Source organism: Pseudopipra pipra, chromosome W (genome assembly GCF_036250125.1).
Source record: "Pseudopipra pipra isolate bDixPip1 chromosome W, bDixPip1.hap1, whole genome shotgun sequence".
Lineage (NCBI taxonomy): Eukaryota > Metazoa > Chordata > Aves > Passeriformes > Pipridae > Pseudopipra > Pseudopipra pipra.
Window position 1 is genome coordinate 39,380,465 of NC_087580.1, and position 14,676 is coordinate 39,395,140.

The 14,676-nt window shown below is 49.4% G+C and overlaps 2 long non-coding RNA genes and 1 pseudogene across 2 annotated transcripts in view; 2 read left to right on the top strand and 1 right to left on the bottom strand.

The window, feature by feature from the left end:
- LOC135405243 (zinc finger protein 850-like) overlaps positions 1–14,676 on the bottom strand; it is a 419,536-nt pseudogene that overhangs the window by 370,190 nt on the left and 34,670 nt on the right.
- LOC135405704 (uncharacterized) overlaps positions 1–14,676 on the top strand; it is a 614,579-nt gene that overhangs the window by 1,889 nt on the left and 598,014 nt on the right. The window lies entirely within an intron of this gene.
- On the top strand, positions 8,933–12,321 carry LOC135405684 (uncharacterized). The gene is made up of 3 exons (XR_010425942.1): positions 8,933–9,190; positions 10,186–10,314; positions 12,218–12,321. It is a non-coding gene; the product is annotated as an uncharacterized LOC135405684 (long non-coding RNA).

Genomic DNA, 14,676 nt, shown 5'->3' on the forward strand with positions numbered 1-14,676 from the left:
CAAAACATGGGACCTGCCATTGCAGCACAGGACTGAAAAAAGGGAACAGTAGCTCTTTCTACCAGAAAAGAAAGTCTGGATCCTTTGGCTTCAGGTGCAGTCGTTGTGGCAGCCTGGGCACTTCTTGTGCAGCAAGAGCTTTCTGTGGTGGCACCTTTTGTCTCGGAGGTGTCTGTTCCCTGTTAGCAAGTCCCTTATGGCGTCAATCACAGAACACTGGGACTGCTCACAGGGCATGATGAAGGAATACAGCAGCAGTGTGGAAAGAGGAGGTAGAAAAATACATTCCTGTATCTAATATACTTCCTCAATTAGAGAAATCGCTCATCTTGTCACATGATTTGTACTGGACCCTTCTAAGGATGTACTTTTGCCCAGACCCTTTGCTCCAGATGTGCCAGCTACACCAAATGAAACCAGAGAGAATCTCAGCGAAGTCAAAAATCAGCTCTTATGGCACTTGGCACTCTATGGGGTTTAGCACTGGAGCTCAATCTCTCTGGGATGGCTGGTCCAGAACAGTTCATTTAATCAATGATGCTCTTGCTGAACTTCCCTGGGCATGTTGCAATTGGCTACTGAGGCTGAAAGGTTTCCTGTAGGGATTTTTATCTTTTGAAACTACAGGCTGAATTTGAGGAATAAACTCCAGTATTCTGAAAGTGGAAAGTTGATCAAACAGAAAAGACTGTTTCTTCTACAACAGATTTGAAATAGTCCACTTGTAAAAATCACAAAGCTTGAAGTCTACTCAGCAGAGCTGATTCCTCATCTGCACTGATCATCAGCAACTGGACTCTCTCCTACTTCAGGGTCTCATCTGTGTACACTGGATTAAGGCCTCCTAACTTCTTAAGAAAAGTAGTGTTATAAGCTCACACTTCTGGCAAGGTTTCCTTAGCAGATGGGTTGAAAAGCAAAACTTTGTTGCCATGACCAACGAATGCAGAGCCCAAGGTTGTTTGTGGTGCTAGCTTTGCTCCACTCTCTAATAACTTCTGTCCAGATCAGTGCTGGCAACAAGAATTCCAGGTTAACGCTTGTTTCATTTTTCAGGCTTTGCATTTCAAGAATGGGGAGTTGTTATTGGAAACTCTGCCATGGCTCTCAGTAACAGCCTCGGAAAACAGTTTTTCTTATTTCTGAGGGAGAAGTTTCCAACCCAGCTTTGGAGTATGCAAATAGTTGAATGACTTGTTGTACAATTGGAAATAAAAATCAATACATTTGCTCTGATTAATGTCTTAACTTATATTTGGCTAAAGAGTTCTTTTCTTGTCACCTTCTTTAAAAAATAGGACCCACAAGCAGAAAGGTGATCTTCTAAAGTGTTGCAACCTTTTAAGTCCACTTGTTGCCACACAACAATAGCATGCCAATATCACATCCAAAGATACAGAATCTTACAGAGATACACACAAATATATACCTATACATATCTATGTATGTATATCTATCTACCTATACATATCTATACATATCTATACAAATACACACAAGAAAGTTTGGGGTTCCTGATGAGAGTTCTACACGGGTAATGAACAGAGGACTGGTTTGATGTGTCATACAACTGTGGGGACCAAGAACGTATGTTCTGAGCTTTGATTTACTGTCCTGGTTTGTAACTGCCTGCCTTCCCTTTGGGGGGAACACAGGCCTCTATTTTGCACGGTCTGTTTTGTTTTACTTGGCAGTGTAGACTAGGGGCAGAAGAGTTTTTGGAGCCAAACAGCTCGATGCAGATTCAGTTCCTTTAGTGGTGCCTAAAACTCAGGAGCTGGACTCCACGGCGCCGGTGGGACCCTCCCAGCTCAGCACGTTCCATGATTCCATCAAGTCCAACTGTCAGCCCAGCACTGCCCCAGCAACCCCCAAACCACTAAAGCCTGTCAGCCATGGCCAGATGCAGGCGCCTCTGAAACACCTGCCGGGGTGCTGGCTCCGCCCGGGCAACCCATTGCAGTGCCCGAGCCCCCCCGAAAAACACAGGGAGAAACCTTTCTCCAGGAGCTGACCTGAAGCTCCCCTGCCTCAGCCTCGGGCCACGTCCCCCGCTCCTCCCAGCGCAGGCTCCTTTCCAGCAGCCCCCTCGGCAGAAGGCGGCTCAGGGCTCCCCTCTGCCCCCCCGGCCGGCTCCGCTCCGGCCCCGCTCCCGCCACGGCCCCGCTCGGCTCTGCACGGGGAAGGAACGCGCCCAGCCCCGGACAGACACCCCCGGGGGCCGCGCACCGGAGGTCCCTGCCCATGGGTCACTTGCCAGGGGTTGTTCACCGCGGATCATTCACCGGGGGTCCCTCCCTGGGGTTCCCTCCCCGGGGGTCACTTACCTGGGCTTGTTCACCGCGGGTCGCTCGCCGGGGGGCCGCGCACGGGGGGTCCCTCCCCCGGGGCCGCGCACCGGGGACCACTCGCCGGGGGTCTTGGGGTCGCTGCCCGGGGGTCGCTGCCCGGGGGCCGCTGCCCGGGGGTCGCTGCCCGGGGGTCGCTCAGCGGCAGCGCTCCCGCTCCCGGCCCCGCCCGCTCCCACCCAAACCCCACCAACCGCCCCTCTCGGCCCCGCCCCCGCCCCGCCCAATCCCCGCCTCGCCCCGCCCACTCCGCCGCCTCCCATTGGCTGCGCACGTTCGGCCCTGGAGCGAGGAGCGCGCGGGGAGCGTTGCCTGGAAACCGCCGAGGGAATCCCGGGAATCCTCGGGGCGCCGGCGCTGCCCCCCCACTCCTGGAGCGAGCGGCCGTGCCCGCCCGGGAGCGGGCACTCAGCGCCTGGCTGCGGCCGCCACAACGGGCAGGGAAGCAGGCGCGCGGAAGGCGGGCTTCGGGCCCCGGGCAGCGAGGAGCCCTGAAAAGAACAAAAGTGTTGAAAGAGAGGGAACTCATCGCACCATCACAGAACGTGCTGAGGTGGAAGGGACCCACGAGGAGCGTCGAGTCCAAGCCTTTGCCCGGCACAGCACCGACCCCAAGAGTCACACCGTGTGCCTGAACTCTGCCAGCCTTGGTGCTGTGACCACTGCCCTGGGGAGCCTGGTCCAGTGCCAACCACCCTCGGAGGGAAGAACCTTTCCCAAATAAACACCCTAAACCCACGTGAAAAAAACCTATTTGCAACCAAAAAAAAAAGTTTCTATTTTCTTCCTTCCCCCTCTCCTTATTTAGTGTTTACACAGCAGTACTGCAGTGCCCTACTGGCTCCAAACTGAAATACTTGAAGTCCTTGCCGTATAGGCTGGATTTTGCCCCTTAGGCAGAGGCTAATCTGCCTGCAGTCCACCAGGACTGCCAGAGCTTGGGGAAGGGATGGAGGCTATCGCAGGACGGAACAGAGATGCGGAGATATTCCCTGATATTCTACTCTAGAGGCGGCTCAAGAGACAGCCCTGGAGTTGGAAGCACTTGCCTTCGTCACTGGACGATCTTGTCCAGCACCACCGGTCAGATGTGTGGGGTTTATGTCCCACAGCAAATTAAAAACACCACAGCCATTATGTAAATGTGTATTTGTTTGAGTATCCACCCTGATGGTGTTCAGGCAGTTAGGCTGAGGTACTTTGTGGATTTTTGGAACAGAAATAACATCTTTTAATGGTGTCTGTGACCGGCTGAGGTGCAGGATGTGGCCTCTCTATTTTTAGCATCTGCTGGTACGCCCATCTGTAGTGAGAAAACATCCTGTGAGTGTTAATTTAGGTGATGCAACCTTTTAAGTCTGGAGAACTACTTCCTTCTTCAAAGCTTGCTAATTCTCATGAAAGAAATAAAGAGAATTTCATGACAGTGACCTATTTTTCACTTTGAATATCCCAACTATTGGTGAGCATTTACATTAAAATATTTGAAGTTTAATAAATTTTGCAAAATATCCTGGATGTTGAGGGATGTAGTGATGAACTCAGAATTAGAAAGTGGAGATTGTCTTCTTTTTCTTTGAAGCTCACAGGCCTATGAAAAAAAAAGCTTTCTACAGAAACTTAAATTTTTTTATCTAATTTGTACACATTTCTACAATTAGGACAGCTGCAGGTTCACCCCTGGCAAAATCTCTGCTGGTAACCCAGCCACATGCTGATTAATCCTTATTTCATGTTCAAGTGACCATGATATTTTGGTCAGCTGGCGACAGAGCGGTCCAGGTGGTAAAGGAACAAGGACTGAACAGTATGAGCAGCGTTTGCCTTTTTCTCTCCTCCATCCCCCTTTTCTATATATTATACTTTGCCACTTTCTCTGCTCAGCACACAGGAATTTGCTGGATGAATCCATGAATGCAGAACCCACTGGAATCACGACATTTGTTCCAAAGGATCCAGCTAGTGCCAGGGAAGCAGAAGTTATGACTGTGTAACAACCACACTGTGAGGAGGAACAAGACTGAAAACCACTTTCCGTAAAGGGAAGGATTTGAACTGGTGTTGGAGATGTGCAAGGCTCTGTTATTCTCCCTCCTTAAGTTGTTGACAGGACACAGTCCCCTCTCTTACCTGCCATTGAAAGGTCCTTCTAGTTACACTTATGGCAGTGTAACTTTGTACCAACATCAGCCGTGCACTGTAAGGCTGCTGAGGTTTCCAAAATCCACCTTTTTTATTTCTGCTAGTTCTGCTTCGTATCCTTCGAGCCAGTACACAAGAACAAAGCTTCAGCAAAGCCTACCTAACATTTCCTTTTGTTTCTGACATCATTAGCCAACGTAAACCAAACCATTAACAGGCATCTAAAAATACTTCTGGAAGTTTTCACGTGCTCGCTGAGGATTCCAAAGTTTTCTTTGAGGGAGACTCAGGGAGACTCTAGAAGAAGATTTTTGGTCCAGGAAAAAAAAAATAAATAACGCAGCTGAAGCCCAGGCACCGTTGTATGAAGCAGATTGATTAACCTTAGTGCTGCTGCGTTCCCACTGGAATACACACTGGAATGACACTGGAATGCCGCCGGATTTCCTACTGGCCGCCCGGAAGCGGCTCCTCCCGTGACTCCCAGCGCGGCAGGACCGCCTCCCGCTTCCAGCCGGCACATCCTGCCTGGCCTCGGCTCCCCTGCCCGCCCCGATCCATCCCGGCCCGCCCCGATCCCACGCGATCCTCCCTCCTGCCCGGGTGAGTGCGGGGCCGCGGGACGGGAAGGGGCTGGATGGAGGCGGCGGGAGCCGGGAGGGGGGAGCGGGGACACCGCGTGTCCTCGGAGCCGCTGTGCCCGGCGGTATTCCCGCTGTGCCCGGCGGTGTTCCCGCTGTGCCCGGCGGGATTCCCGCTGTGCCCGGCGGTATTCCCGCTGTGCCCGGCGCTATTCCCGCTGTGCCCGGCGGTATCCCCGCTGTGCCCGGCGGTATTCCAGCTGTGCCCGGCGGTATTCCCGCTGTGCCCGGCGGTGTACCCGCTGTGCCCGGCGGTATTCCCGCTGTGCCCGGCGCTATTCCCGCTGTGCCCGGCGCTATTCCCGCTGTGCCCGGCGCTATTCCCGCCGCGCCCGGCGCTATTCCCGCTGTGCCCGGCGGCATTCCCGCTGCGCCCGGCGGTATTCCCGCTGTGCCCGGCATTATTCCCGCTATGCCCGGCGGTATTCCCGCTGTGCCCGGCGGTATTCCCGCCGCTTCCCAGGGAGCTGCCGTGGTGTGGGAGGGAACAGCCCTGGCGGGGAGCAGCTGCTCCCGTGTGGGGTTCTGCGCTGGGGTTTGTCCTCCAGCCCGGCACGGAAGGAATTGGGGGTGCTGGTGGATGGAAAGTTGGGGCTGAGCTGGCGCTGAGCTCCCAGCCCAGAAATCCGGGCGTATCCTGCATCCCATTCAGCGGGCCGTGGGTGAGGGAGGGGGTTCTGCCCCTCTGCCGCGCTCTGGGGATTCTCCACCTGCAGCGCTGCATCCAGCTCTGGAGCTCCCAGCGTGAGAAGGGCACAGACCTGTTGGATCAAGTCCAGGGAAGGCCAGGAAGATGATGAGAGGGATGGAGCAGCTGCGGAGACAGGTTGGGAGAGTTGGGATGGCTCAATCTGGAGAAGTCTCTGTGGAGACCTCCTTGCAGCCTGTCAGGACTTAAGTGGTGCAAGAAAGATGGAGAGGGACTTTTTCTGAGGGCCTGTAGCTGCAGGACAAGGGGCAATGGGTTTAAGCTGAACGGTTTAGGATTAGACTAAATGTAAGGGAGAATTTTTTTCTGCTGGAGGGTGGTGAGGCATTGGCTCAGGTTGCCCCGAGAAGCTGTGGATGCCCCATCCCTGGCAGTGCTCAAGGCCTGGCTGGATCCTGTTGGATGGGGTTTTGAGCAACTAGATCTTGTGGAAGGTATCCCTGCCCATGGCAGGGGGCTTGGATCAGCTGTAATAACCAGCAGAACGCTACAGAACAGCCCGTGTTGTAAATGAAGCTGCGTTCTATGAATAGTAAATATCTGAATGTAACTTCTTTAAATCAGTGTGACTGAGCTGAGAGGTTGGTACAATGGATTTAGGTCTGGAATTCAAAACTCTTAATCCAGGCTTGGCTGCATTTGTGTTGCTGTCATTTGGGGATGTCAGCTTTAGATCTTGGTGCCTTCAGCAGCATCTTCAGGGACTGATTTTCAGTCTTTAATTTTTTACGCATTCCCTTGCCTCATGCTGCAGTTGGGAATGTTCATTCTCTCAGGAAGGAGGTGATGTGAATTCCCTCCTGCAGGGCTGAGGTGACCCTCGGTTACTGTTGAGGGACAGGCTGTGCAGGAGCTGCTGATGAAACACTGCCCAGGAGTTAGTGGGCCAGCAAGGGTGTCCTGCTGCACAGAAGAACTTAGTGCTGCATGTAAATACCAGAACTGGAGTTTAAGTTTCAAAATACGGGATCTGTGTAAATAAAAGTATCTCAACAAATTGATAGCATTTCCTATCAAATGGGTGTAGGGAGTAGAGCTGTCATTTTTACTTAGAAATTATGGCATCAGCACGTTCAAACTTCTCAGGTGTTGGCTTTCCAGACTTGCACAGTTACCTACCCTTACTTGATTTTCCCCTTAACTTTCCTGAGAATTTGGCAGCCAAACCATTTGTAGATCAACTTCTTTATCTTGGCCTAATGGTACACAATCATACTATCTGCCTGGGAAAAACAAAGTAAATGACTTCCAGCTTTAAAATGAAATGTCTGTGCTTGTATGAAAGAATTCTTTTTGTTCTACATAAACAAAGTTTGACAGCTCGACAGGACTGAAAGCAGAATCTTGGCCTTTTAGTTCTTAAACTGGTAAATTTTACAAGTTTTAAACTTGTAAATGTAGTAATTACAGAGCATCAACAGGAAGGCCTAACAATGTTCCCTGTCTTCTGTAAACTGTTGATGCTTTGGAGCAAATAGTGAGGCTCTGAAACCAGAGCTGTTCCCGGGATACTCTGATATCCCACTGGGTAGGGGAAGAGTTGTTGCTCTGGGCCCGTGAGCTCTTGAGGTTGTGTTGCTGGTTGATTGTTTTGGTCCTCTCTCCTCTTGAACAGGAACCATGCCCAAGAAAGGAGGGAAGCATGCTGAAATGGGAAAAGAAACACAGGCACAGTGTAAACGAGCAAAGCTGGAAGCAGCTTGTTCTCCCTCAGTCCTGAGTTTTGAGAACCCAGAGAGCCTCTTCGGGAGCTTGATCTCCCCCATCAAAGAAGAGGTGTTTTTCAAGGAGTACTGGGAGCAAAAGCCACTGCTCGTCCAGAGCAATGATCCCCTGGTGGCTGCTTACTGCCTGTCCCTGTTCCAGCTGTCAGACTTGAAGGAGCTGTGCAGCCAGGGCCTGTACTATGGGCGAGATGTGAATATCTGCAGTGTGTGAATGGAAAGAAGAAGGTTTTAAATAAAGAAGGCAAAGTGAATTACATGCAGCTGAAGAAGGATTCTGACCAGAAAAAGGCAAGAATACAGTTTCATCAGCCTCAGAGATTTAAGGTGGGATTGTTTCACTGGATATAATTGATGCTGGCTTAATAATGTGGTGTGTTTTGCTTGAGTTGCACTAGACATGGCTTCATCTCTGTCCCCAGGGGAAGTGGTTGACATTGATGACCTGCTGAAATCTTTACATGAGCTGTATTAAAACACAGTTTATACTTTTACACTGTCCATCATGTTTCACTGCTCTGCAGTACGAACAAAATCTGATTCATGCTATAATATGTATAATAATATATTCTTTTTAAAATTTTGCTCTGTCACATAAAAGTTTGGAAACAAAACCAAATGCACAAAATTGATGATTAGGCATCTGTGCTTAAATTATCCCTTCTGCCCCACTGTTTCCTTGTGCAAACTTTGTGGCTTTTGAGCCACTTCCCTTTAATGGAGGGTAAGGTGTGAAACCATGTGAAATATTTCCAGTGTTCTTGCCAGTGAATTGCACCATGGAAAGGTACCAGCCCATTTTAGCTGAGTGTTCTCAGTCCTTGAGTTTGAGAACGAGACAGTGGTGCTGCACAGTTGTGTAAAGGACTTGGATTCTTGGAGGTGCTTTGATTCAGGTGTCAACACAATTGAATTGTGAGGTGGACCCAAATAAGATCCCAAATACAAGCTGAGTCCCAGGTATAGTGTTCCTGGCTGATGTCAGCTTTAATGGCCAAGCTGCACTTGTGTGGATCTTGTACTTGTCACGTTCTGCTGTTTCCCTTCGGTGCCTTGTCTGTCACATGTGGGGTGTGGATGAGTCAAGTTTGGTTTTGAATATTCCCAAATGATTGGAGTAACTGGTGAAAGGTCTCTAACCTTTGTATGTTCTCTCTGGTGAGAGAATGCAGGTCCTGCATGTGCTTCTTGTCTTATGGTGTTTTGCTGTTTGTGGGATTATTTTCCTCTGTTCAGCCTTGTCTGTCTGGTTGTGCAGCCTAAAGATGGCACAGGGAAGAGAACAAACCCAGGTTGGGGCACCAGACTTTTTGGCTTAGCAATGACTCTCATGGCAGATCCCCTTTGCATCTCCAGTGCTCTCCTTCAGGAGAAACACTGGTACAGAGCACCTTCCTTCCCAGCCTCTGTGTCCCTGATGTGATCATTCTTCCCAAGCCATGGGGAGGATGTGGGCTGGGCTTGGCTGAGCTCTTCAGCAAGTAACAGCATCTTTTTTTTTTACAGGAGGAGCTGTGGAAGATTCAGGAGAAGCTGGAGTGCTACTTTGGGTCTCTGGTGGGGTCCAATGTTTACATCCCTCCCCAGGGATCCCAGGGCCTTCCTCCTCACTATGATGATGTTGAGGTAGGACAGCACAACCTTGCCTGTGAAATTGTGCATGGGCTTTTGCTGATGGCAGTGTTTGCTGCTGTGTGTGTGCTTCTAACCCTCCCCCCCACTAAACATTATAGGAAAATGTTTTTTTTTTATTTGTGTTTCCTTGTAGTCGTTTTTCTTACATATTTTTTGCTGAAAATTTACTAATAGTAATATCTAATCATAATATCATGTAAACTGGGTTCTCCAGACCTGGTATTTCCCTTAGATAAAAAGAGAAGTTTGTTTTCCCAGCTGCAGAAGCTTTCTAGCACCTGTTTTTTCATTTTCACTTCATTCAGGCCCCAAGAATTTACAAGTCCTTTTTCCTTTACTAAGTACTTGCTCTTTCTTCAGCTGGACTGTAACAGCAGACTGGTTGTGCTTGTTGGTCCTGCTGTTTTTAAGAAGTTACTGATATGATGAATTCCTGTGGTCCAAATGCATTTTAAATCAGCTTCTAAAAGAAACATACAAATATACACTGCGTTATAAAGAAAAAATTGGACTATCCCACTTAAACCAAATCAAAAAATCCAATCCTTATATGTGTATTTTGCTTTTTAATATTTTCATTTCTATTCAATACACCTGGAGTTTCATTTTCCTTATGCTTGTTATTCAGCAGCTTCACATCCAGCATTTCTAACTCATGCCATCTACCCCCTTTGGGCACCCTATAGAGGTTTCTGATGCTCTGTTGGGGATAAGCCTCTTTCACCTGAAATTTTGGATATTTGTGTGGCAGATGTTCCTTTTGGGTTAGTTCTCTAGCACTTACTTAAGTGACTGGAGAGAAACAGGGATTTCCAAATGCCTGCCTTAGGATAAAACAGATCCCACTTCACAACTCCTCTGTCTGTTGTCTCTAAATAGAGACAAAAAAAATAGTTCAAATTTAAATTTCTCTGAATTGCAGCTATCTAAAAATTAATGTGAAAGGAATTACTTCCTTATGGGTTTGGATTTATGGTCTTTTGCAGGTGTTTATCCTTCAGCTGGAAGGTGAGAAACACTGGCGGCTCTATAAACCAAGGGTGCCTTTAGCTCGGGAATATGATGTGGAATCAGAAGATAGGATTGGGAATCCCACACGTGAGTTCATATTAAAGGTATGAGAATTTCATTGCCTTAGGTGGTCTGGGCTGTGATTGCCAGAAAAGTTAAAAGTGGTCCATTTCTTGAAGGCAGTGATTGTGGCTGTGAAACTGAGGGGAGGGTTTGCACACTGCGAGCACGAGAAATTTGGGTGATAGTTGTCTGTATCCTTTTTTAAAGGTATCCTTTGCTTCTAGTATTTAAATAATGGGCCAAAAAACCCAGTTATTTCTGTAAATTGACTAGTACTCTCCAGGTTGGGCACCCTGACTCCTAGGTCATGTTTGTGGAGTTGTGTGCAGAAAAAACACTGGGTTTGTGTATGGTTCTAAAACATTTTTATGCTTTTACATGCTGCCTGTAATCCCTCAGGCTAATCCTTCTGTGCACTGAGACTTACTGCTGCACTGAACATTGTCACTGTTCTGGTGAGTGAGATTTAAATATTTATCCTTGGCTGATAAAGAAAAGCATGACCCAAACCCCACATAAACTTGCTGTATTAATTGCTCTTCCTTTTTTCCAAACCTGAAATTGAAGTTTTTGGTTGGTGGTTGATTTTTGGAATAAAAGGAACATTTCATGAAGATTACTGAGTGTCAGCAGGGAATCTGGTGCTTGTCCTGTTCTGTTTGACCTGCTTTTGAAGTGTTGCTTGTCCAGCTGGTGGTGCTGCTCCATGTTGGAATCCTCAGGAGTTTCTCTGCCTTTTGGCCTGTTCTGGAACCTCTCTCTGCTCTTCTCAGTGTCCAGAGCTGCATTTGGGTGTAGGTGTTTGAGGAATAGTGTGACATGTTGGATGGTGTAGGTGTTTTAGGAATAGTGTGACCCATTGGATGGGATGCTGACATCATGAGCTGTGTTGTTTGACAGAGGGGAATATTCAGTCGTCATCGTGTACTGGGTGATGCAAAGTCTAGTAAATTACAGTTCCCTTTTTCATTTCTGGAATATTTTGGACCAGACTTCAGTGCCTTTCATTTTTATGGAATAATGATGGGCTTAAAAGTTATCCAAGTTTTTAATTTATTTTTCTTCTGTTTGCTGTTGTTCACTTCCTGTGACCCATTTCTTCTGGGTGGCTGGTGTCAAAGTTTGGTTGTCTCTTTGTGGCTGCCTCTGAGGGGGATGCTGTTGTTTGACTCTATTTCCTCCCTAAACATCTTTCTAGAATATTTCCTTTCTCCATCTTTCAAATGAAGAGAATTCAGAATACTCTTGGTTGGTGTAGTCCCCACTCTGGTAAGGAAGGCAGTTTTCTTTGACTGTGCTGTCCAACTCTATAGGTGTTTACAGGACAAGCCACAAGTAAACTTTTATTTCCCTCTTGGAGGCAATTTTATGTGCTTTACACCTTTCTTGCCTTGACTTTCCTTATCTGTTTTTTTTTCAGTGTGGAGTTTTAATTTACATAGGTGAGAAGAAAGATAGGGAGGAGGAGGAGGAAGGTCGTACCTGTTTTTTAAGTGCTTTAACTGAAAATCTCAGACAACAGTATTGTAACAGATTACCATTTTTATAGAGTATTTGGCTTTTCTCGTGGAATACTAGCCTTTTCTTTTGATGTGATCTGACCAAATGCCCATTTCACTGCTCCTCTGCCAGCCCACTGTGTTGCCAGCAGGTCCATCTCAGCTGCTTCTTTGTCCTCTTCCTGCAGCTCAGTGGGAGTCTGTGTGTTCTGTGATGTTAAAAAGCTTGTTTCAAGTTTTCAGCAAATATTGACAGCAGGTTGGAAAGTTTAAGGTTCTGAACTTCTGGCTTAGTGTTCTTTATGTTATTCAAGTGTACATTGCAGGACTGCTCCATTTTGTGATTCTAAAGGATATATATTGTCAGACTGTCTGCTCAGAGAGTATTTTCTCTGACTGCAGTAAGGTTTGACCTGGTGCCCTAAATATATCAATTTTCTTGCAGCCAGGTGACTTACTGTACTTCCCAAGAGGGACCATCCACCAAGCTGACACTCCTCTTGGGACCTCCCATTCCACACACGTGACCATCAGTACCTACCAAAACAAGTCATTATTCTTTATCTTTTGTTTTGTGTGGCTTTCCTCTGCCAGTGATGTGTGTGAGGAGTACAGACCTGGGATGTGGTGAAGTTTTGGGGCTTGGGGGAAGGAGGGGAGCAAGAAGACTGTTGTTGTTTGAAGCAGCCTGTTTGAGAGGTTTTCATGCAGCAAGCTTGATTGCTTTTTAATTGCTTATTTTATTATTTACCAGCTGTAGGCTTTAATGTGGAAAATGCTACAACTGCAAACTCACTGCTATATTTAAAAAAAATCATCAGTGGCTGAAGTTACTGTTCATTTCATAGCTCACATAAAGAGTCATGAGTTACTCCTTTCATCATGTTTTCTCCTGTATTTGATAGTCACCTGCACTAATCTTCTGACAGATTTGCTGCCAATTCTTCCTTGCAAACATTTTCTGCTTATCTGTGTTTTTTTTTTATCTCCTACCCCATGTATGCAAGTCAGATTTCTTATGACACACTCCCAGTCCTTGTGCCCACACTGTTATCACACAGGGAAATGTTCTTGCCAACCTAATCAGCCTCCCAGATGGTGGGTTTGGAGCCATTGGTCTGAGTTAGGAATTAGGAAGGGCAGAACAAGTTTGGGCATATTCTAGAAAACTGTGAGATGAATCTCTAACCACCAGCTGTGCCATTCTGGAAGCCAGGATGGGCTGGTAACTCTTCATCTGGCCACTCCTCCAACATGGAGAGAGGGTTAAGAGGAAGCTGCTCAAAGGTGTCAGTCTTCTTAAAAGTTGGGTTCAGATTATTTCAATTTACACATGTGTTCTTTTATTCAGAAGGTAAAAAAAGCTAACCCCAGAAAACAGGAGAGGAAAAGGAAAAGCTGCTCTTCTTCCAAGGTTAAAAAGTGGAGTCATGCCCCGTTAAGGCTGTTGGTAATGAAGTGCTGACATCCTGCCTCTGCACCTCCTGTCAGCAAGTGCAGGGAAAACAAGCAGGAGTCCTGGTGCAGGCTGGTGTTCTGACTTGTAGATGGAAGTATGATCTGGAAGCATTTCCTTGGCAAATTGAAGAGAAATCCTTGAAAGCAGCTGTGGAGGAAGTGCTGGTGGAGGTGGCACTTCCAGGTATTTTCAGGTTTGTCTGGGCCAGATCCCAGCAGGAGAGAAGTGTGCACATACGGGATAAGCAGGGCAGTTTGGAAAAGCAGTCCCTTCACAGCCCGGCTCCCCCCAGCCCCCTTTGGGGGTGACCCCCCGCCCCTCGCGCTCCCTTTGGGGTCCCCCCCGCTCTTTCCCCCCCGCCGCTTTCCCGCCGTGCCCGCCCCGCTCACCCGACAGGGCGGGGCCGGCAGGGACGGGGCGGGGACGGGCCGAGCGCTGATTGGCTGCGGCGGGGGCTCGAGAGGCGGGGCGTGCGCAGAGCGCCATGTTGTCTGCGGGGCAGCGGTAGCGGTGGAGGTGCGGCTGCGCTCGGAGAGCGCGATTCTGGGGATCCGCTCGGGGCTGCGGGGAGCGCGGCTGTGGGTGGAAAGGCTGGAGGGCTCGGGAGGGTTTAGCCGAGGGGTTCGGGGGTTCCCGAGGGTCAGAGCGCGGGGCCTGGAACCCGCGCGGGAGGGGGGGTGGGGCTGTCCCAGCGCCCTGGCTGCACTGCGCAGGCGCGCCGGCGTTACCCGCCGGCATGACCCGCGACCCGCCATTACCGCTCCCGCCACAGCGCCCCCTGCCGGCCCGGCGGACCGACCCCAGGGAAAGGGGATCCCAATGCCCCCCTCGAACCCCAGAGACCCCCAACACGCAGCAGACAGAGACCCCAAAGGAACTGGGGCCCGGGGGTTCCCTAAAGCCCAGCAGTGGGGTTCAGGGGATCTCCCAGCCCCCAGGGGAAGGAGTCCTGGGGGTGTTCCCCAAAGTCCGGGGGGGAGATGTACCACATCCGTGTAAGGGGCTCCCAGTGCCCCTCAGTACGGCCCAGTAACCCCCTCGGTGACCAGCCAGTGTGTCCCAGTGACCTCCCACTGCCCCCCAGTATGGCCCAGTGATGTTCCAGTGAGCACCCAGTAACCCCCAGTATGGCCCAGTAACCTGCCAGTGTCTCTCCCTGTGTCCTGGTAATCCCCCAGTAACTCCCCAGTCCCTCCCAGTGCCCTCTGGTTCACCCCAGTGTGTCCCAGTATCCTCCAGTAATCACCCAGGGCCCTGCAAAGCCCCCCAGCTGTTCCCAACGTGTCCCCAGATGCCCTTGGCCTTTCTGTGAGCGTGTGGGGGGGCATTTTTGGGGTCAAAGTGTCCAGGGTTGGGGACATCAGGGATGGGCTTGGGGCCAGTGAAATTGGGGGTGTCAAGGTGGGAATAATGGCAATGGGGAGGCCCTGGGGACATTGGAGACA